This window comes from Mustela erminea, chromosome 2 (genome assembly GCF_009829155.1).
Source record: "Mustela erminea isolate mMusErm1 chromosome 2, mMusErm1.Pri, whole genome shotgun sequence".
Lineage (NCBI taxonomy): Eukaryota > Metazoa > Chordata > Mammalia > Carnivora > Mustelidae > Mustela > Mustela erminea.
Genome location: NC_045615.1, coordinates 139,282,524 through 139,306,778, shown reverse-complemented (window position 1 = coordinate 139,306,778; position 24,255 = coordinate 139,282,524). Strand labels below are relative to the sequence as shown.

The window sequence follows — 24,255 nt, the reverse complement described above, 5'->3', positions numbered from 1 at the left end:
AATTTGTGAAACCCTTTTCAAATTTTGCTTTGAAAACTAAATGAAAAGAATTCATGTTCAGTGCTTACTAGATGCTATTTTTCAATGTATGTGTGTTTGTTTTAAACTCTGAATACACTAGGTAGTATGTGTCCAGAACTCCTAGACACCCAACTGCATACATTGTGTTATATAGGCTGGAGACAACAGCATCCATCCTCTTGTTATGTATTTGGAAAGAAACTATCTTGATATCTTGCATTTGGCCTCCCTATCAATCAATATCATTAGGAAAAATATAATTTCAAACTAGCTCTTTCTAAAATACAGCTAAGATGGATGGCAGTTTCCATACTGTTATTAGGATAGATTTTATCTCAGGGTGTTTTTTTTTTGGGTGGGTGGGGAGGCTAAATGCTCCTTGCATATAGTTCATGTATTTCAAATATCATTTTCTTAGCCATTTGACAAGTATGAAAATGCCAATTTATTTTCTCCCCTTTTGTAGATGGGAAAATAGAAGGCATTGAAGCTGAGATGGTGTGATGCTGAAATCTTCAGCAACTCCTCCAAAGATCATTTGCACACTTGTGTTTTAATTTGGACTAATTTTTCATTGTGAAATGAAGTTCATTTCTTGTGAAATCAGAGGAGTGATTGTTGCCCGGATAGAACATGTTTAGCTGCCCACAACCGTGCTTTCAAGGTTGCCAGCTAACTTTGAGTAGATGTGAGTAGCTTTGCGCAGTGGCAGTATCGTAGCCAATGAGGTTTATCCGAGGCGCGATTATTGCTAATTGAGTAGATGTGAGTAGAATTATTCTTTTTTTCCACCATAAAAATGAGTGACTATTATTTAGAGCAATGAGTTCCTCTTAAGCTTTGTGTAAAGTTAAATAAGTCTGCAAGTGAGACACGTGAGATGTTAACAGTAGTTTATGGTGAAGAAGTAGTATCAAGAGTGGGAGTTTTTGACTGGCATGAAAAGTTTAGAGAAGGCAGAGATGATATCCATGATGGTGTGGGAAGGGCTGTCCCCATTGCCCACAGAACACATGAAAACAATGAGAGGGTCAGAAATTTGGTTTATTCACATAGTCAATTAACTGTAAGAAAAATGGCCTAAACGTGAAATTTAGACAAAGAAACAGACTCATGCTGAAAGAAAACTTGCACATGAGGAAAGTTGCTAGGAGGATTGTATCTCATTCCATTGTGGTTGATGATCCTGCAGAGGCCAAACAAAACCAGAGCTGCACGTGAACCTGCCACTTGGGCGTATATTCAGGGCACAATCCTACAGTTTAGTTTCACTGGTCTTGGCGAAACTTCTGTCTGAATCTAAAATGAACTGAACTTCAAACATGTACCCTTGGCTTCGACAGTATATAGAGTTGAGTGTGACAAAGCAGAGAGCGTGGGGCTCAACGTTTATTAGGAACCTAGCAATCTCACCACGGGAATTAAAATTTCTACCTTGTTTCTTCAGGGTGAGCTCATTTGAATAATCAGTACGTTACCTACACACTGAGCAGTTAAACTTTCAACAGGATGCTAGAGATCATTGTTACTCTGTATGGAGATATTTCAAGAAAGATACGAATGGCCATCTTTAGGCAGAGATATTCAGACTTGTAATAATGAGACTTTTCGTAGTGGGAAATTGAGCTCAGACGTGGAAATAGGTATTCAAATCTGTCATCAAGAAAGAAAACAGAATTATGTGAGAGAGAAAGCACATAAGTAAGGGAGAGAGGGAGAAAGGAGGAGTAGCCCACCCTACCCACCCCCTCACGGAGCAGGGAGCCAGCTGTCCCACTCCATCCCAAGATCATGCCCTGAGCAGAAGGAGCCCTTAGCTGATGATCCAGCCAGCTGCCTCCTAAATCTCAATTTTAAGTAGATTTTTATATATAAATTCTTTGGGTCTGGAATTTGGTACCAAAAGTAGACAAATAGAGCTCCATTTTGTTGCTAACTTCCTTCACCAGGAGAATGAGATGCGATACTTTGAGAGAGTTTTGGAAAGCATCACTGCCATTAGCAACACATTAACAACAGACACAGTCATTTCATCAGTAACAAGGAGCTGAGGTTTTGTTTTGTTTTTTTTTTAAATTAAAGATTTTATTTGTTTATTTGACAGAGATCACAAGCAGGCAGAGAGAGAGAGAAAGACAGAGGAGGAAGCAGGCTCCCTGCTGAGCAGAGAGCCCGATGCAGGGCTCGATCCCAGGACCCTGGGATCATGACCTGAGCCGAAGGCAGAGGCTTTAACCCACTGAGCCACCCAGGTGTCCCCACAAGTAGCTGAGTTTGGACCTTCACATTTTCCATGTGTACTACTTACTGAGTGTGGTGGTCTTATCCTAAGCATGAGCTCTAATAAGCATTCATCGAAGGGGCACTACCTTGGCCACCAATAGTTTTAAGTACATTATGGTCAAGTCAATTGGTAGTTTTGCTGAAACACTAACAAAAAAAGCATTGCTCATACTTGAGATAGAGAAGTAATAGGTGAAACATGATGTCATATACATTTTGGTAAACCTAGAAAACAATTTCAGATATTGTTGTCCATGAACATTGGCATTTTAAGGAGCTAGTTGATCATGTGCTGTTCCTTCCCATAAGAAGAGATTTTGAGTTCAGTGAGGATGAACTTCTCATTCAGGAACCTGTTTTTGCTCGTTTCCTTCCCAGTCTGCGGTAGGATACTGTCATCACTATTGGTATGTTTCAACTTAGACACACCGGAAATTACTGTATAGGACTGAAGTCAGAGCCCTGTGCTGGTGCCTCTGAAAAGACTAGTTTTATTAGTTATACTATTCAGGTTTCTTGTTGTTTTAAAAAGACCCCCAAAAATCCAAGTCTGCATTTGGTGGAACATAAGCCAAAACTAATTGAGGTTGTTATGGAAAAAATGTCTCATTTTTAATGGTCTGTATTACCTCTGGGATCCTGCTGGCCAAAGCTGTATGGCCCATAAGGCAAAAGTTACAATTAGAATAATGGTTTTCATATTGTATTAATTTGCTTTCATAACTAAATTTTTACAACTTGATCTTTGGAGGTGTTTTGTACTGTGTAAATGAAATTTACTGCAAGTATACATAAGTAAACCATAAATTGACATCCTAATAAACCCTAAATGATTTTTTTTATATTAGTTTTGAACATCTGTGTTGTTTTACAGGGTATTTGCTAATCCTTGGTATTTTAGCCACATGCTCGGGTCTCGTGATTTAAATCTAAATGAAGTTTAACTTCATTGCCACACCTCTGAAATTTTTTTAAAAAATTGACTAATGAATAGATAAGATCTACCCCCGCTCAAACACCCATAAGGCACTAATAAAAATCCTGTAGGAGGCAGCGTGGTGGGGTTCCAGCTCCGGCAGTATTTGTGATCTTAAGCTTTCCATCTGTATTAGTTACCAGAGGCTGCTAGGCTCTATAACAAATTAGTACAAATGTGGTGGCTTAAAACAACAGAAATTTGTTCTCTCACAATTTTGGAGGCCAGAAATCAGATTCCCTGGGTCAAATTAAATGCACACTCTCAAGGTGGGGCTTGGGGGTAGGGGAGAGTGTATTTCTGGAGTGTTCCAGAACTTCTGGTGGCTGCCACCTACCCCTAGCCTGAAGCTGTATCGTTCCATAATCTTCAAGGCCAAAATCAGATCTTTCTGCATGTCTTCTCATGGCCTCCTCCCTTGAGCACAGACTCTCCTTTTTGCCTCCTTCTCATAAAGGCACTTGTGAGGCGCCCGGGTGACTCAGTCAGTTAAGCACCTGACTCTAATCTCAGTTCAGGTCTCACTCTCAGTTTTGAGTTCGAGCTCCGCAGTTGGGCTTCACGCTGGGTCTGCTGAATAGATTAATTAAATAAAGGCACTGTGATTAGATTTCCGGCTCAGAGATTATCCAGGATAATCTTCCCATCTCAGGAACCTTGAACTAATCACACCTGGGAAGACCCTTTTCTAAATAAGCTAACACAGGTTTGAAATTAGGACCCAATTATATTTGGAAGTCATTATTCGGGTCTACTTTGCCATAGGTTTTTCTCTTCTGCAAAACGTCGGCACCAGGGGCACCTGGGTGGCTCAGTGGATTGAGCCTCTGCCTTCGGCTCGGGTCGTGGTCTCAGGGTCCTGGGATCGAGCCCCGCATCGGGTTCTCTGCTCGGTGAGGAGCCTGCTTCTCTCTCTCTCTGCCTGCCTCTCTGCTTACTTGTGATCTCTGTCTGTCAAATGAATAAATGAATAAAATCTTAAAAAAAAAAAAAAAAAAACCAAACCTCTGCAACAGTATTGCCAACGAAACTTTCTTCTTTTTTTAAAAAAATATTTTATTTATTTATTTGAGAGACAGTGAGAGAGAGCATAAGCAAGAAAGTCAGAGGGAGAAGCAGGCTCCCCGTAGGGCTGGGAGCCTGATTCGGGACTGAGCTGGAGGCAGTCGCTTAACCAACTGAGCCACCCAGGCACCCCAGAAACTCTCTATAGTAATGGAGATGTCCTGTATCTGTTGTCTGGTACAGTAGCTTCTAGCCACAGGAGACCACTGAGCATCTGAAGCATGCCCGATGCAACCAAGGAGCTGAATTTTTTCATTTTACTGTTTTATAATAGTTTATTTATTTGACACAGAGAAATCACAGGTAGGCAGAGAGACAGGCAGAGAGGAGGAAGCAGGCTCCCTGCTGAGCAGAGAGCCCCATGTGGGGGCTCCATCCCAGGACCCTGAGATCATGACCTGAGCGGAAGGCAGAGGCTTTACCCACTGAGCCACCCAGGCGCCCCTATTCAGTTTTGATTTAAACTTAAATAGCCCCATGTGACGTGTGACTTGGGTATATTGGGCAGCACAGTTCTAATATCTATAGTTCTAAATGTTCTAAATTCTGAACTCTGAGGCCCATTAGGAAAAAAAGTAGTGTCCTTTTTTTTTCCCCCGTATCTGGCTTAAGACTGCTTCCATCTTCCAGCTGCTATTGTTTAGTCTCTAATGGACTTAAAACTTTTTAGCACCCAAACTTTTTCTACTGGGGGGCACCTGGGTGGCTCAGTTGCCTTCCGCTCAGGTCATGATCCCAGCATCCTGGGATCCAGTCCCACATCGGGCTCCTTTCTCAGTGGGGGAGTCTGCTTCTCCCTCTGCCTGCCACTCCCCCTGCTTGTGCTAGCTCTCTGACAAATACAGAAGATCTTTAAAAAAAAAAAAAGGCAACAAAAAACTGGAAAACCAAAGTGTAAACTGAGGTTTGGTAGTGGGAGAGGAAGGGGGTGGGTTGGGGGAGGACCAGTGGCCAACCCAGGGTCTCCACCTGTTCACCCAGCCCGGGGTGACTCTTCTAGGGGCAGTGGCAGCGGTTGGTGACACCAGTGGTTATTCTGGGCAAGCGTGTTTGCTATTCACACCATGAGACAGTGGCTAGAAAACAGTGGTTCCCTTGGCCCCTTATCCCTGAACCACTGTTGATGTCATGTTTTACCAGAACTTGGGGCTGCAGCCCCAATGGAAGCTTTAGGACTCTCCATTCTTCTTTCCCTTTTCCCACTTAGCACTTGAAGTCACCTCATACAGGCCTTCTGTTCTCCCAACCACCGGGCACCCCCGCACCCCTCCACCGCCATCCTCCACCTTGCTGACTAGTTCCTACACTGAGCAAGGAAGCCTCACGGGTCTTTACAAGGGAGGACTCTATCCGCGGATCAGTTCCACCAGTAGTCATGGACTTTTGTCTGCTTTATTCACTGATGTGGTCACAAAACCTACAGCAGTACTTGGCCCATGATACATACTCTAGTATAGAAATCAAAGCCAGCATTTTGGTATAGAAATAATAAACACCAGCACTGTCATTTTATTACAAGGACCATAAAATATTATAGAAATGATCCTATAGTTCTAACCAATTAATGACATTTACTGAGCACTTACTACTCACCAGGTAGTTACTATGTATGGACTCAACTTTAAACTATGAGGATTAGCAAGAGACTGAACCTATGCTTAGTGTTGTGCCCCTTCTAGTGTTCTTACTGGCTCTAAGCCAGTCACTTGAGTGCTGTATATAATTCAACCATTATTGATATTAGGCTTAATTATGATACTGCTCCTTGTAGCATACTCGTGATGGGCTTAGGGTTCAAATATACCAGAATCATAATGGCAGGAGCTTGATTAGCCCCTGAGAACATGATAGAAATCTAGATTGGGGGGCACCTGGGTGGCTCTGTGGGTTAAGCCTCTTCTGTCTGCTCAGGTCATCTTAGGGTCCTGGGATCCCCCACAATGGGCTCTCTGCTCAGTGGGGAGCCTGCTTCCCCCACTCTCTCTGTTAAATAAAATCTTGAAAAAAAAAAATGAAAAGAAACCAAGATGGACTTCAGTAAAGTAGGGGCAGGGCAGTAAGGTAACCATCGACTAGATTTTTAAGTATGACAAGGCTGTTATAGGATGTTAGAGATTTCTAGAACAAGAGCACTAATGGGGGGGGGGAGTGAGGGGAGAGATGATAGTGACCACAGAGAAGTTGGTTAAGACAGGAAAGAGTATGGGTGGTGCTAGGGAACATTTCTCAGTAAACATTATAGCATTCAGAGACTCAGGAGGCCAGAAGGTTATGAAATACCATCTTAGCCTGCATACAAGCGGTCATTTCTCTGCAGTTTCACTTTGCTTCCCCCCAAAACCTTTACACACTTCTCTCTTGGGGCCTTTTTGTTTTCACTCTGCCCAAAACATTCTTCACCCAAATACATACAGAACCACAGCATCTCCAGATCGCGGTCCCCGTCCTCCTTGGCCAGGCCTGAGCTCGCGTCCTTTACTTAGAGCGCACATACATGCAGTTCCTCTCTCCCTTTCCTACTTTCCTCCCCTCTAGCAATTACAGCCTTCTCACGTAGTTGTTCAATGGATGACCTGAAAAATAACCCCGAGGCTGGATTTCAGTGTCATATGCAAGTGTAAATGAAGTTTAGAAGGAAAGGCTGGCACAGTGTTATGAAATAAGCATTAAGAGGGACTCCACGGTGAATATTAAATATCTTTATTGAAAACTTCTGGAAAATGAGGTATTTGTAGACATTCAGGGCTGATCATGGCAAACCACTAACACATACTAGGCTCTGTTCATCTTGCTACACTATCTCATTTCTTCCCACAGGAAAACTTCCCCATCACCTTCAAGATTTTCAGATTCTAACCATCTAGCACCACTTTATCCTTTAAATCCCCTCACAGCTCCTTATGCTCATTAACCAAAAACCCCGAACATGCAGACAGATGCCCCCTTTCTGCCAAACTCTGGGTAACTCCCATGGGTTTGATGTAATTAAATACTAAGAAGACCTTATATTCTTAACAGCTCTAACTGTGGTCTCCCCTGACCAAACCAGCCTCAGCTGTTTCAGTATTAGTATGGTACCACTGGAACGTTAAATGCCAAGAGAGAAGTGACATTCCAGGAGGTCACATGGCGAGAAAGTTGTATTAGGACTCTTGTTCAGGGCTACACACATGGTGGGATCTTGAACCTGTCTGTTGCTTCATCTGTAAAATGAGAACAGTTCCGACCTCACACAGTTGTCAGAACTAAAGGACAAGATGGAAATAAAAAAAACACCTGCTATGCTGCCCGATCACTACCAGCACTGTCCTGTTGCTAACAGCTGCGAAGGCCATGCTGGACGCATGGCTGATCCAAGTGAGGAGCAATATTTGACCTCATTAGAGGCGTGTGTGTACCGTAAACTGCAGAATTGGTATAAGTCAATAAAAATACCAGCATTGGAATATCCCAGCTTCCACCGCTTGTGCCTGTGGTTTTCAACCTATAAAGAAGAAAAAATTCCAAATGACCTTTCAAACAGAAAACACCTTGTGTACTTTTTCCCCCACCTTCAAAGATAAGCATCTCTGGAGTATCCTCTAACTACGGTTGGGTTTAAATTCATCACTGTGCTAGGAACTGAATAAAAATATCACGAAGGAGCTCTTGGGTAGCTCGGTAGGTTAAGCATCTGCCTTGGGCTCAAGTCATGATCCCCCGGGGCCTGGGATGGAGCCCTGAGTTGGGCTCCCTGCTCAGCAAGGCGTCTTCGTCTGCCCAGCCATGGTGTTGACCTGTGCTCTCCACCGCGTGTGAAAGACCCGTGGATCCCCTTACCCAAGAATTCAACACTGCCACAGGATGCAAACAGCAAGAGGTTCTTTATTGTAGCGCGGGCACCTGCAGGTGGTCAGCAGCTCCTGCTAGCTGAGCACACCAGGCTGGGGTGGTGCAGGATTTTTATAGACAGGTACAAACAAGTTTTGGATGGGGCGGAGCTGATTGGCTGACAATTTGAACATTTGAAAAAGGCATACTTGGTGTTTGCGAATTGGCTTTGGAGGACCCGCGCCCGCGAAGAAAAAGGCGGGAAGGGGGAGTGAGGAGGGGGAGTTGGACCTTATTACTCAGCAGAGAAGCTCCTGCCTACGTGACTATGGGGCCCCCTGCCCACCTGACTCTGCCTCGGCTATTAGCAGAAGGTATCTTGTTCAAACAGGAGACCAGTGTCACACCCTAAAAGCCAAGCGGTTACAGGAAGGCAAAAGAGCGGTTAAACAGTTAACAACTGGGGGAAGGGTCTTTCACGTGCACGTGCTCGAAGATTAATAAAATCTTAAAATCACCAAGGTGCTTGAACCAAAAGAAAATTCCCCTCTGGTTCAGCTGTGACTCCAGACAGGATCCAAAGAGGAGGTCTACGATCTCCTCCCTGGGTTTTATGGAGACTTACTTTACCCTTCTGTGTTAGCCTCTTAAGGCACTGCGTCAGCCTTAAAAGGGCACAGGAAAGGGCCGGTTTTCTACAGGGTTCTCTAGGATCCCTGCACTCCTCTCCTCTATCCCCTGGATCTCAGCGCTTTTTATTTTTTTTTTAAGATTTGCGCTTTTTATTTTTTTTTTAAGATTTTATTTATTTATTTGACAGTCAAAGAGACATCACAAGTAGGCAGAGAGGCAGGCAGAGAGAAGGGGTGAAGCAGGCTCTCTGCTGAGCAGAGAACCCGACGTGGGACTCGATCCCATGACCCTGAGATCATGACCCGGGCTGAAGCCAGAGGCTTAACCCACTGAGCCACCCAGACACTCAGCGCTTTCTTTAAGAGTCCGAAAACCCACCGGAAGCAGCTGCTGTGCTGGGGGAGCCCGGGAACGCACATTCCCCCAATCCGAAGGGCCAGACAATCTGGGGTCCACTGAACCGAACACGTGGGTGCCCCCGTCGCCACCGGCCACGTGTTCCGGGCCTGGGTCCTGGCATTTCTCTCCAGGACGCGGACCTACCTGCTCGTAGAGCTCAGCCCACGCAGCCCGGCACACGTCGGTGACAAACTGTCCGGTCCCCGGGTCGGGCCGGGCTCCCGTAGGCGCAGGCGGGCCGGCCCCGAACCCGCTACGAGGTGGCCGCGGCGGCGCCCTGGGGGAGCAAAGCGCGAGGTTGTTAGGGCGGCGGCCTCGGGCGCGGGGAAGCCTGAGGGCGGCTCCGCGCGGCGCCTGTGCCTCGCGCGGCCCCGGGACGGACTGGGCCGCCCGTCCCCCGAGCCTCGGAGGAGACTGCTCTACCCCTCCGTTCTGGCCGCCGGGAGCAGCGGAGCTCGGGGCGGGCAAAGCTCGAGGGGACGCGGGGCGACCGTAGCCCCAGCCGGGCCCGCAGGCCGGGCGCCCTCCCCGCCGCACCCGCGCGCACTCACGACTCACCTTCACGGGACGCGGGCGGCGCAAAGACCCGCCCGGTCTCGCGGGCTCCAGGACCACCGCGCGGCGAGCAGGAGGCGGAGCGGCGGGCAGCCTATCCCGGGGAGCCTCCGGCCGGGGGCGGGGCGGGGCGGGGCGGGGCGGGCCCTGCTATTGGCGCCCGCGGCCCTCGGCCCGCCCAGGTCCTTCGGGCTCTTCCGCGGCTGGAGGACGAGCTAGGCCTGCGCGCGGAGCATCCTCCTTGGAATCCGGAGTCCTGACGCCTCCCCTTGGCCCTCGTGGTTTTGGTTCTCGAGGGCGGGGTGCCTTCCTCGGGGTCCCTCCTGGGGGAGGGAGCGGGTTCACGGTCACTGTAGGGCTGGGCCAGGACCCAGAGAGTCCCTTTCCCACGACTAGACCTGCCCGGCGTGTGTTCCGAGTCCGTCCTGCTGAACCGTGAGCTCCAAGAGCAGCCTGACCGAGTCTCTATGACCACGTTCACCCAGGGCCCCTCCTAAATCCGAGAGGACCATTATGCATTCATCAGCCTAGCTCAGTTTGTCGACCATAAACGGCAGGGGTTTGGGGAGCACCATAAACCCTCCCTAGGTGACAGTCTCAAACTTGACAAACAAGGGGAATAAAATCGGAGTATATGCGAAAATAAGAGAACTCCGAATACAGTCCTAAGACTTTGCCATCTGTTAACAGATTTAGCCTTAAAAGTATCTTTTCTCAGGCCCACATTTTAAATGGGGAAACACACGCAGAGTAGCTTTCCGAGGTGACAGAGTAGCTAGCAAGTGGTGGATCTGGGATTTCAACCCCAAAAGTCTTATTAAAAAGTAGAGCCCCTCAAAACACTACCACACTGCCTCTCCCCAGGTGTGTGGAGCCGGATGGGAAACCAACAGCATTTCCATTTGACTCTCTGATCAGGAAAGGCCTTCTCTGTGTGGCTGGGGGTCGGGAGGCCCAAAGAGCAGGAAAGCACTTGACCTTTTCAGGACCCAAAAGTATAAATGGAATTTAAGGATGTGGGAGCAGAGTGGCCTGAGATGAGGGTGCACGGGGGCCAGACAATGCTGGAGGCCCTGGTAGAGTGTGTCTTTTATTCAAAGAACAACGAAAAGCTATTCAGGCAGTTTTTAGGAGGGAAAATGATAGGATCTGAGGTAGGGTGTGGTTTGGGAGTCATTAAGATGCCTTTGCTGAGGAGAAGAAATGGAATAAATTTTTTTTTTTTTAAGATTTTATTTATTTGGGCGCCTGGGTGGCTCAGTTGGTCGGGCAACTGCCTTCGGCTCAGATCATGATCCTGGACTTCCAGGATCGAGTCCCCAATCGGGCTCCCAGCTCCTTGGGGAGTCTGCTTCTCCCTCTGACCTTCTCCTCTCTCATGATCTCTCTCACTCATTCTCTCTCAAATAAATAAATAAACTCTTAAAAAAAAATAAAGATTTTATTTATTTATTTGACACACAGAGATCGACAGCAAGTGGGAACACAAGCAGGGAGAGCTGGAGAGGGAAAAGCAGGCTTCCCACTGAGCAGGGAGTCCAATGCAGGGCTTGATCCCAGGACCCTAGAATAAATTTTATTAATAAGTCCCGGCAGCCAACCACTCCCTACTTTGTGGATATTTGTCAGATGAATGTAAAATGAGTTAGTGGCAGAGGGCACATCACGTTGCTGTCCCTTTAACTTATCTCAGAGTTTTCTAATCATGTCTCTAGTTTTGCATCTGTTCTAGTTACCGTCCCTCTGGGTAGCAGAAAGGTATTACCTTTCCTTCAGTTATGGCAATGAATGTGGACAAGTTAACTGCCTGGGAAGACTTGTCTGCAAAGAGATGAAGGTAGGAATTCAGCAGTGACGCAGCGGGCGTGCGAGTGGTTGTGCAGAATGTCTTCCTCCTGAGCCAGGTGATAAACACTGGATGAGGTCATGGAAGAATGACAGTTAAGGTTTCACTTGAACTTGGGAGAAATCCGCCTCAGTCTGAGGACTTCACACCTCTGAGCAAACGACATTTGAAATGAACTCCATTTTTACCATTTTACATTTTACCATTTGAAATGGTAAAAACCATTTGTTTGGGGTAGAGGAAAAATGTCTTCTCAACTATTAAAAAAAATCAATTCGAATTAATACAGACATGATGGACTGAAATTAACTCATTGTATAACTGGTTTTGGAGTTAAATTCAGGGTCATCTATGTTTCTTGTGAAAAATGCTTCTAATTCAGGTTAAAGAAAATGGAATCATTTCTTTATGATTATTTGACCTGATTATTTGAGAGAAATCTCTCCAGCCTGAGAGAATTTAGCTCGACCTAGAGGACCAGGGAGCCAGGTAGAAAAGCACAGGAAACCTGATGGGTGGGTACTGCCTTCATGCTTCCCAGAACTCCCACCTCTGTAAACTGGTACCTCTACCTTCAACACCATTAAATAAATCCCAGCCTCTGGGCTCCAGCCTCCATTCCTTCCAGCTTCCCTCCACCTCACAAGCTACCTGTTATTTGGGGGTATTTTTCCCTCCCTGTCTTGTTTCTCACTTCTCTCTGGCTCTTAGTTTCTCCATATATACACACTCTGTCACTTTCAACCTGAATAAACGTTCCCTCCATCAAATATGCCCCAGTTCCCAGATGTCACACTCTCCTCCCCTTCCTAACAGACCTTCAGAAAGACCGCGCTGACGTAGGCCTCCATTGCCTCAGCCTTATTCAGCCCCTAGGTCAGGATAGTCTGATTCTCTTCTTCCCCAACCCCCTGAAACTGCTCTCCAAGGCCACCAGCGACCTGGCAGTGAGACCTCCTGGCCTCTCCCTGGCATCGGACATAACTGACCGCTCCCTCCTTGATTCCTCTTTCCCTCTGGTTTCTGAGTCTCCCCTCATCCCTGCTTTTCCTCCTACACCGGTGGCTCCTCCTTCTTCCTCTTTTGTCCTCCCTTTTCAGGTGTGGGTTCGGGGTACGTTCTTTCTCAGCTCTCTTCTCTTTTTACTCTGTTCGCTCTTGCTGACCAACTTCCCAGGAATGACAATAATAGAAGCCATTTCCGGAATATCAGTCACTTAACACATGCCGGCTCTAATTCATAAGACAATCCCGCAAGGCAGATAACAAGACTGTTGTTAGTAACACTGAAGGAACACTTATGAACCAGTTATAGAATTCAGTCTTTTACATAAAAATACCATTAGCATCAGTTTAGAGATCATAAACTGAAGCCAAGAAAGTCTGAGTGACTGTCCCAGACTGCACAACTGTGGCAGAGCTAGGATGCCCATGAAGGACTCCCAGCCTGCCTGGCCTCTCCCACTCCAGATCCCCTCTTGCTCAAAGGGACTCCCTCAGTCTAAACCTCTCTCCATGGCTTTAAGTACCAAATACCCACAAATCCTGCTCACTTCTTCATCTGGAAGACCAGAGACACCTCAAAATCAGCTTGTCTCGAGCACAGTTCATTCTCTTCTTCCAACCCCACACTTCTCTTCTGTGTCAACTTGAAGAATAACAGTTCCTCAGCCCCGCTGTCCAGAACTGAGCCCAAATGATGTCCTTTCTTTGCGTCCTCTTCCCATTCCCAACATCCTGCTTCCTCATGTCCTTCTAGTCAGTCAGTTCTTTCCATAGATCATTCCATGAGTCTTCTCTCTCCTACCCACTCCCTGTTACTTTAGTTCTAGCTCACATCATCTCCTTTCTGGCCCATGGCAGCAGCCTCCACTCAGCCTCCCTGCCTCCAGTCTTCCCGCCCTAGTGCAACCTCCACACTGCTGTCATCTCCATTGGAAATCCATAAATGGCCCCTCACTGCCACCAGGACCAAGAACAATTCCCTGTCTGTCTTTCTGCCTCCCCCCGACCACACACACGTGTTATGATTCCAGCCATACGGAACTATTTCGAGCTCCCCGGATGCTCTGGCCAGCGCTGCTCCATACAACTCTCTGTGATAATGGAAATGTTCTATAATGGTGCTGTCCAATATGGCGGCCACAGGTAGCTAGCTAGTCAGTATTTGACATGAGGAACCGATTTTTAGTTTTTATTTACCTTTAATTTAAATTTAAATAGTAACAGGTGACTGGTAGATACCATATTGCATTAGCACAGCAATTTAGATCAAAGTGTGAGCCAACAGCATGGACCTCACTGAAAGCTTGTTAGAAATAATGAATCTTGGGCCCCACCTCTGATCTGCTGATTTATAACCTGCATTTCAACCAACGTCACTTGTATGAACACTGAAGTTTCAAGAAGCACTGCACTAAGAGCTTTTTTTTTTTTTTGAAAACAAAAAAATAGCTTTCCTTTTAATTGAGTATTTCATCCTGAAAGGGGCTTCTCCCTTTCCTCATTGACTGCCTTTCCCCTTTTCTTTTCTTTATTTTTTATTTATTTTCTTTCTTTCTTTTTTTAAGATTTTATTTATTTATTTATTTGTCAGAGAGAGAGAGAAAGGGAGAACACAAGTAGGCAGAGGCCAAGAGAGAAGCTCTTTTCTGAGCAGAGAGCCCAATGCAGGATTCGATCCCAGGACCCTGGGATCATGCCCTGAGCTGAAGGCAGCAGCTTAACCAACTGAGCCACCCAGGCGCCCCTAATTTTTTATTTCTTTTCAGCGTAACAGTATTCATTGTTTTTGCACCACACCCAGTGCTGGATGCAATCCGTGCCCTCTCTAATACCCACCACCTGGTTCCCCCAACCTCCCACCCCCCGCCCCTTCAAAACCCTCAGATTGTTTTTCAGAGTCCATAGTCTCTCATGGTTCACCTCCCCTTCCAATTTCCCTCAACTCCCTTCTCCTCTCCATCTCCCTATGTCCTCCATGCTATTTGTTATGCTCCACAAGTAAGTGAAACCAAATGATAATTGACTCTCTCCGCTAGACTTATTTCACTCAGCATAATCTCTTCCAGTCCCATCCATGTTGATACAAGAGTTGGGTATTCATCCTTTTTGCTGGAGGCATAATACTCCATAGTGTATATGGACCACATCTTCCTTATCCATTCCTCCGTTGAAGGGCATTTTGGTTCTTTCCACAGTTTGGCGACCGTGGCCATTGCTGCTATAAACATTGGGGTACAGATGGCCCTTCTTTTCACGACATCTGTATCTTTGGGGTAAATACCCAGTATGCACTAAGAGTTCTGGCTTCCTTGTCTTTGCATGTGCTGATTTCCTTGTCTGGACTGCCTATCACCTCTCCTTTGTTCCTTAACTCCTATCTATTCCTCCAGACTTAGCATCTACAAGCACAACATATCCTTAGTATGATTATCTGGAGCACAGAGGGTGGTGGGGAGGGGTGAGGAGGAGAGAGAAAATGTCTATGATAAAGCCACACGTATCTTGTAATCCCAAGTATCTAATATCTGTATACTGTATATCCATATGCACACATATTATAATCTGTATGTCCTCATGCAAAGATCGTTACTGTTAATGGTGGTTCTCTCAAGGTGGTGGGACTTCGTGTATTAATTTCCTTTAAATATTTCAGAATTATTCAAATTCTTTACAATGAGCCTATACCATTTATAAACAGAAAATAAAATAATCATCACTTTCATTACAGAAAATAAAAGCAGCTTAGTTTAGCCTTCTGTAAACACTTGTATGAACATGATATCAGAACAAAGTAGAGTTAACCTTTGAACAACATGGGGGTTGGAGGCACTGAACCCAGCATAGTCAAAAATCCACAGATAACTTTCGACTCCCCCAAAACGTAACTACTAATACCTCTTATTGACTGGAAACCTTACCCAAAACCTTAACAGTCCATTAACATACATTTTATATGTTATGTGTTTAATATACTGTATTCTTTAAATTAAGCTGGAGAAAAAAATGCTATTAAGAAAATTGTAAGGAAGAGGGGCACCTGGGTGGCTCAGTGGGTTAAAGCCTCTGCCTTTGGCTCAGATCATACCAGGGTCCTAGGATCGAGCCCCGCATTGGGCTCTCTGCTCAGCAGGGAGCCTGCTTCCTGCTTCCTCCTCTCTCTCTCTGCCTACTTGTGATCTCTGTCTGTCAAATAAATAAATAAAATCTTTAAAAAAAAAAAAGAAAATTGTAATGAGGAGAAAATAGATTCACAGTACTGTACTATATTTATAAAAAAAAAAAATCCTCATATAAGCAGACCTGGGTGGTTCAAACCTGTGTTTGTCAAGGGACAACTGGATAGCAGTTGTCCCTTGCTCATACCTCCCACAGTTAGGGATTGCTCTAACCTTCCATAGTTAGGGACACTCACTGAATTAAGGGCCAGGAACAGCCTGGGCACCAGCCACCACTCACTGAAATCAAACGAAGAAAACATCAGGATCTCCCTTGTGATGGCTTTGGTGCTCTCATGTCTACCCTGTGTCTCAACAGACATGATTCTGCAACAGTGATGACAGTCTGCCCTCCATCCCCTGTCTGGGTACAGGGGCTGCAGACTGAAAGGGGGGTTAGGTGTACTAAGAGGGTCACCTGGACTCATCAGAGGGAACTGCAGAGACATTCGGATGCCTTGGATGGCATCTTAGTTGGCCCTAAGCATCAGGGATTTGCTCTATTAAGCACTGATGTTTTTGTATATTGGCTGTTGCATTCCATTCTTTTCTAAGTTGTGGCGATCTTTTTCCTTCACCGAAGCAAGCGTGACAGTTACCTATAGAGAGGCTTTTTAAAATTCGTGGCAAAATGTGTTCTGCTGAACTGGGGAATGCAATTTCTGCAAAGACTTAATGGGCTCAGCTCTGGAAACCCATGGGCTCCTTATAGAGTAGGGCCACAAGGAGCCACCTGCGCAAACAGAGGGGGCAGCATAGCCTGGGGCCAAAACATTCTGTGCAACAATTTATCTGCAAAAGCAGGGAGTGGTGTGAAATTTGATTAAACAGCAAGGTGAAGAAGGCAGTTTTTGGAGAGAGAGCTACCTCTTCAGGGTAGGATGTAATGTGTTCTTTTTTTTTTTTTAATATTTTATTTATTTATTTGACACACACAGAGAGAGATTACAAGTAGGCAGAGAGGCAGGCAGAGAGAGCAGGGGAAGCAGGCTCCCTGCAGAGCAGAGAGCCCAACGTGGGGCTTGATCCCATAACCCCGAGACCATGACCTGAGCCAAAGGCAGTGGCTTAACCCACTGAGCCATGCAGGCACCCCAGGATGTAATGTGTTCTAAAGACAGATCAGAACATTTATACTCTTTCTTTTAGAGCAAAGGTGGCTCATCTCAGCAAATGAAGGTGTTTTAGTTATTTTTAAATTTTTTAATAAGTAAGTAATAAATAAATAAGTAAATATTTACTTATTTATTTGAGAGAGAGTAAGAACAAGCAGGGGGAGGGGCAGAAGAAGAAGGAGGAGCAGACTCCCTGCTGAGCAGGGAGCCGGACATGGAGTTTGATCCCAGGATCCCGAGATCATGACCTGAACTGAAGGCAGAGGCTTAACCCACTGAACCACCCAGGTGCCCCAGCAAATGACAGAGTTTTAAATCAATCTTTTTAACATGTACAGTCCTATCTATAAGTCTATACCCACCTGTCAATCTCCTGCTGTCAGCACTGGTGTGGCCATGTAGTGGGGGCGCCAGAGACATAATAGGACTTGATAGCAGGTGCAGCCAAACTTTGGGAGGCCTGAACTCAGATGACTTAAATGATCATCATCTTTGTCATCGTCGTCTTCTTCCTCTTTTCCTTTTTTTTTTTTTTAATTCTCAAAGCGATTTTTTTTAAAGATTTATTTATCCGTTTTAGGAGGGGGAGGGGCAGAGGGAGAGGGAAAGAGAGAACCTCAAGCAGAGTCCACACCGAGCACAGAACCCAATGTGGGGCTCGATCTCATGACCCTGAGATCAGGACCTGAACCAAAACCAAGAGTTGGATGCTTAACCAACTGAGCCACCCCGGTGCCCCTGAAACTCTCAAATTCTTAACGATCTCCTTTGTATTTCCTTTGGTTTCCTCATTCATCTTTAGAGGGAAATAGTGTAGACCAAGAGTGGAGAATCCACCCTCTGAAGTCAGACCACGTGGGTTCAGACCTTGCTATGCCACTTACTAGGTCCATGTACATGGGCGATCTCCTGAACCTCTCCGAGCTTTGGTTCCCTCAGGTACAAAATGCCATCATAGTAATGCCTATGTTAAGAGTCCTCACCTGCATGAGGGTGATCTGTGTCTGGTGCAGAAAAAGAATGCCAGAACATCTTACTTTTATGCATCGAACAAAAATACGCAACCATGCGAACATACAGAAGAACCCCTACTGGGCCTGGAACCTAAACTGGGCTCCAGTAGCTGTGTTATAAATCCGCTGTGAGGCTGGGATGCTTGGGGGAAAGGTACGCCCTGTTCTCCTTCAGTAACATCCCCAGCACAGCATAGCTAAGGAGAAAATCCCGTGTTCGTACCACTGAGCCTTCTTGCTGACTCATCAGAATAATGGCCAGCTTGCACTGCATGCCTATGATTGTGGGCCAGGTGCTGTTCTACGTTTCTGACACATATTGCCTCCTTGAAGCCTCATATGAAAGCTGAGAAATATGTGATGTTATGATCCCTTTTTATACATGTAGAAACTGAGACCCGGGACAGGTGATAACTTGCCCCAGAAGATGCACCAGCTGTGTACTGAAGCCCAGGGAGAGGCAGAAGCTGGTTTCCAGTGTTTGAGTTCCTGCCACGGTGCCCTTTCTGTCCAACTCTAGGACTAGAGGAAGGGGGGGAGGGGTCCTGAGTCACCATGCTGAGACCCAACACGTGACTAGGAAGAGCTTGGTAAGAGTGGGCGGTACTGTAAGTGACCAGTTGGTCACTAGAAGACGGACCCAGTTACCAGAAATGGGCAGAGGGTCCCAGCCAAATTTGGAGGGCAGGTGTGGAGAAGCTTGGTTTTGAGCCCCAGGAATCTCCCCTATGTAAAATGAGATTGGGTTTAGAGATGCAGAAATGATAGGTCAACCTACAGAAAGCTTCCCTGAGAGCCAAAACCTCAAACATAAAAACGGTCGACTGCCAGGGGCAGCTGGGAGGCTCAGTCGGTTAGGCATCTGACTCTTGATTTTGGCTCAAATCATGATCTCAGGGTCATAAGATCAAGCCCTGCTTTGGACTTCGTGTTCAGTGGGGAGTCTGCTTGTGATTCTCTTCCTCTCCTTCTGCCCCTCCCCCTGCTCATGCTCTCTCTAAATTAAATAAATAAAATCTTTAATTAAAAAAAAAAAAAAGATCCATTGCCTGCCCTCTCCCAACAGCCACCAAGCCCTCTGGATAAAAAGGGTGAACAGGCAACAATCTGACACTGCTTTTCTCCACCCTGTTTGGGATGGGACACATTTCACATGGGCTTGTTTTTTCCCACTTGCACACAAACACATTAATCTCAGACCATCTCGGAGGCGTTGTGTTGCTTTTTTTTTTTTTTTCCCCAACGTAGCTGGAAAACAATGATCCCTCAATGATGCACCGAAGCTCTCCGAGTCTTGCCCTCTTTCCTCTCCTCACGTTTTGCAGTAAACCCAGCTCGCTGACAGGTGATAAATGTCCAGAACGGAGCCAGAAACCCACGCGCAGAAGAAGGAAGCAGTACCTGTGAAAAGGGAAACTCTTAACCAAGTACTTAAAAGCAACCCGTAATGTATCTGTAATACTTTTTATATTTGTTTTTGTATTTGCTTATTTATGATTTATTTATTTATTGTTTATGCCCCCATTTTAGTCCAAAGAGGAATTAACTGTCATCTATAAGAATGCATTGCAATGAGTTTTAAGAAAACAGTGAGGAAATTGAAACATGGGGGCTAGTACACAAAATATTGTCCAGGAGGCTCTATACACTTGCTGGACGAAGGCCAAAAGTCCTCCCCTGAGCTGCCTGGCAGTTGACACAAAAATCAGAAAATAGAAGCCAACCAGATGCTCAAGAGAAGCACACATATTCCTGAAAGAAATTCCTCCATGGATCTTCATAGAGAGGGCACTGCAACCAACCTCCTGGAAAGAATCAGTATCAATATCCTGAAAAGAAGCCCTCAAACGTTTACGTGGCCAAGATTTTTGATGTCCAGGTAGAATGTTTCCCAGTCAACGTTTTTGTCAAGTCCTAATTATCCTGTGGCAATAGTGTTCTCGTTCAGGCGAGGTGACACTGGAGAAGAATGTGGGGTTCTGACTTTGAAGCAGATAGGTCACCCTTCCAGGTCATACCGAAATCAGTGTCTGAAGACAGATGGCAGGATCCTGTAAGAGAGATGGGATAATTTGGATGAATTCCCTGGTCAAAGATTCAGCATGAAGTTATATGTATATAAAGTATTATATGACATATATATAACATTAAGTTATATATGTGTGTGTGTGTGTATATACAGTCACAGATCTTTAAGGCAAGTAAATATCTCTAGTAAGATTATAAAAGTAAAATTCAGTTCTGAAACAATAGATTCCCGTAGGAAGTGCTACACAATAAAATGCGGAGCCCAGGATATTAGACACAAATATATTTTGATGTGAAATTAATTTCTTGCTTGATGTATCAGCTATATATTTAGTTAACAATAATTTCATCCTCTTAGAACTTCAAAAGGCTTTTGAGGACAGACTTTCAATAGGGTTTTTCTTTTATAAAATGACCAAAGAACTTTGAGTCCAGGGCCTTTCTGTTTTGTCCATTTCATTTCTCTGAATTCAAGGAAGTATTCAAAATTCTCCCTCTGGCCTTTTCCTGCTGAACAGCTCAAAACTAAAGACCTACCTCTAATATTTGCCCTTCAATTTCATCCTAACCCTTGGAGTATTTAAGCATACAAACTGAACTGAAATTTTTGAAATCAAAACAAATGAAGATAATTTGGAGTTCCTTTATTCTAAACTTTTATCATGAAAATATCCAACTATGCACAAAGGTAAAATTCAACATATCCCTGTGTATTTATTTTTCAGCCCACAACTATCAACCAAAACCACCCATTTTGCAGAATATTTTGTCAAATCATTTTAAAGAAAACCCAAGATATCATGTTATTTCACCCCTAAGTATCTCAGTATTCATCTCTAAAGAAACAGTATAATCATACCTAATAGGTTTCAGTATGATTGCTAAGAAAAGGAACAATATTTCCAATCCATATTCAAATTATCTCATTGTCTAAAATTTTCTGTTGGATCAAGATCCAAACAAGGTCTACTCACTGTATTTGGTTATATTTCCCATTTCTTTTAAGCCTCTTTTAGTCAAGAAAAAAAATGTCCTCCCCCCCAACACCTTTGTCAAATGACTAAACACAAACAATTGAGTAACAAGATTGATGTCCCCCATTCAAGGGAAAAACGCCTACGGACTGGAGGAGTACAATGCCTGTCAAACAGTGGGTGTTTGTTGGGTGTATGTTGGGGTAAGGTTTCTTTGAGAGGTGCTTCCTGCATGTACAGGTTGACCCAGGTTTTGATTCATGATGAGGGCTTAGGCCACTGGGGAGGCCTCCATTCTGTTGAGTCCTGATATGGGAATTAACTTTATCAACTTCAACTTTTCTGTTAATAGTGTTGGACATACAATTCACCCTTTTAAGGTATATAGTTCAGTGGGTTTTAGTATAATCATAGACTTGGGCAGTCATCCCCCGTTACCTAATTCCAGAACATTTTCATCATTCCAAAATGAAATTGGTCTGCTAGCAGTCACTCCCCCACCCTCCCTCCCCACGTCTTCTGGCAACCTCTAATCTACTTCCTGTCTCTGTGGATTTGCCTATTTAGGGCATTTCACGTAAATGGAATCACACAACATGTCGTCTTTGGTGTCTGGCTTTTTTTTTTACTTACCATAATGTTTCCAAGGCCCAACAGACAAGAGCAGTGCTATGCAGTGCTGGACTCCGTCTTCATTCCTTCTGATGTCTGAATAATATGGCCTTGAAGGGATAAAGCACATTTTATGATTTATCAGTTGATGGATATGATGTTGACTCTTTGAAGAAACCAAGCCCAGCTGTCTTGCAGTGTTCCACGTGCTGGTCGACTGCTTCCTCCTGCTGCTGGTTCAATTGTTGCCCTCTCCTGTTTTTCTCAGAGACTTGAGAGAAACCCCCATGCTTGAAAACTTGGCCATCAAATGCTGTGGAAGAACCAGTCTGGCCCTCTTCCTTAAGGTATAGAAATCTAGGCCCTATCATCAGAGAGACTAGACTTAGCAGGCTTGAGAGGGGACCCAGGAATCTGTATTTTTTTTTTTTTTTTTTTTTTTTAACACACCAGGTGATTCTGCTGAGGGTATTACCAAAACCCATTCTGAGAAACTCTGCTGGGTGTCCTTCAAACTTGACTTCAGTGACACTTGACATTTATAGGAAAGCCATAAAAACAATGATCGGCCATTGGCTAAGATGTTTTAAAAAATAAAGTTGGAAATATCCCAGAATTACTCAAAACAGCCTAGGTTAATATCCTAACTGATGACTGGTGGGTTGGAGATAGGCATTTGAAGGAATCCTGGCCAAGAGAGTTGTGTTGTGGGTGTTAATTAGCTACCTCGAGTGAGGGAAGCTGCCAAATTTAGCTTTAAAGGCAGCGAGAGCCGAGTTAAAGGACTGCACAGATCTTTCCAGTATTGAGCTCAGAATTTACAAGGGTGCCCAAATCATTAATTAGAGTACTTTTGGATTCAGGAAATTTTAATTCCTAATCTGAAGCCATTTTTTTTCGGTGACGAAGAGGAGGGTACATTGTAGATCTCTAAGAGAGCGCTCCCTGTGCTTTAGAAATATGCTACAACAAAGTACAACTATTTTTGCTACAATACTTTTCATTATTTCATGTATTTTGCACTACCAAAAACTCCTGAGTGGGAAGAGTTGTTTTCCCTTAATTTAATGATGAGTTTTCTTTCACTTAATACATGAGTGATGCTTTTAAGGGTCTTTTAATGGTTCTCAAGCAGCTAAAGCAGCAAATGGAGTTCCATTTACACTGTGCGTCTCATTAAGCTATTATAGCAGGGAGTAATGTGGGTGAGGAAAATGCACCACTGCTTTTTTTTGGGCCATGAGTGGGAAAAAATGGATTTCTGGAGATGAAAACTGAGTTTTGATTTTCAAATGCCCTTCCCGGCGTGTTTATAGGGGAGTTATCACTCTAAAGGAATGTTAATTCCCAAGTAATAATAACCTCAGCTTCTTGACTTCTTAGCCTAAAGAGTGAGTGCCTATAGTAAGAGGTATTTTCAAATTATTTAATTATTTATTTATAAGATTTTATTTATTTATCTGAGAGAGAGAGAGAGCAGGCGAAGGGGGAGGGTCAGAGGGAGAAGCAGACTCCCTGCCGAGCAGGGATCCTGATGCGGGACTGGATCCTGGAACTCCAGAATCATGAAGGCTGTCGCCTAACCAACCGAACCACCCAGTTGTCCCAAAAGGTATTTTTTAAAAAACTTTTTATTGTGGAAAATTTCAAGCTACCTTTGACTTAAGCCAAAATCAAGAGTCGGTCGCTTAACCAACTGATCCACCCAGGAGCCCTACGGTTAGCTTTTTCCATTCGGAACCCAAACAGGATCTATTTGGTTATGTCCTTAAATCTCTTCTATTCTAGAACAATCCTCTTCCTCACCTGACCACTGCTTTGTTCTAGAAACTGGGTCATTTGTCCTGGAAAATGACCTACGTTCTGGATTTGCCTTCTTGCTTCCCTTTGGTGTCATTTAACTTGGTTCTTTATTTTCTGTAAAAGGGCTTGATGAGATCTGAGTTGAATGTTAGGGGCAAGAAAACTTCCTTCTTCCTAGTGTATCACATTATGAGGCACCTAGTGGCGCATTTGTGCCGTTTTTCTAGGCTTCCTTGGTGGGTCTGGGTGGTGTCCCTGGGATTCTTCTTACACAGTTGGCCATCATCCTTTACTGAATGTCTTCAGCTTCCACTTCTGTTCATTCCTTATATTCTTTATCCCATTAGTAGCTATAAAATAGTAATTAGAAGTTCTTCAGAAATAATTTCTTCTATGTTCATTAGCTAGACTTCTGTAAACAACAACTTTCCCTTGGGGTGCCTGGGTGGCTCAGTCAGTTAAGCATCTGCCTTCAGCTCAGGTCATGATCTCAGGGTCCTGGGATCGAGCCCCACGTGGGGCTCCCTGCTCAGCGGGGTGTCTTCTTCTGTCCCTCCTTCTTCTTCTGCGGGCTGCGCTCCCTGCTCTCTCTGTCAAATAAATAAATAAAATCTTTAAAAACAAAAAAACACACACCTAGTTCCTTCAAGAAGGACCCAGCTGATAAGAATAATGTTACACGCTGTTAGCCTCCCTGCTGTGCTAGTCCACGGTTGCGACAATCTAGGTTCTTTTTGTTTTTGTTTTTTTAAAAGATTTTATTTATTTATTTATTTGACAGAGATCACAAGTAGGCAGAGGCAGGCAGAGAGAGAGGGGGAAGCAGGCTCCCTGCTGAGCAGAGAGCCCGATGCGGGGCTCGATCCCAGGACCCTGAGATCATGACCTGAGCTGAAGGCAGAG

The 24,255-nt window shown here is 44.8% G+C and overlaps 2 non-coding genes across 2 annotated transcripts; one reads left to right on the top strand and one right to left on the bottom strand.

Moving 5' to 3' along the window:
- The first annotated feature begins 715 nt into the window (after positions 1 to 715).
- Positions 716 to 854, top strand: LOC116585353. The gene has a single exon (XR_004283562.1). It is a non-coding gene; the product is annotated as a U4 spliceosomal RNA (small nuclear RNA).
- Positions 855 to 8,711: 7,857 nt separating this feature from the next.
- LOC116585460 lies at positions 8,712 to 8,833 on the bottom strand. The gene has a single exon (XR_004283647.1). It is a non-coding gene; the product is annotated as a small nucleolar RNA SNORA26 (small nucleolar RNA).
- Between the last annotated feature and the right edge of the window lie 15,422 nt (positions 8,834 to 24,255).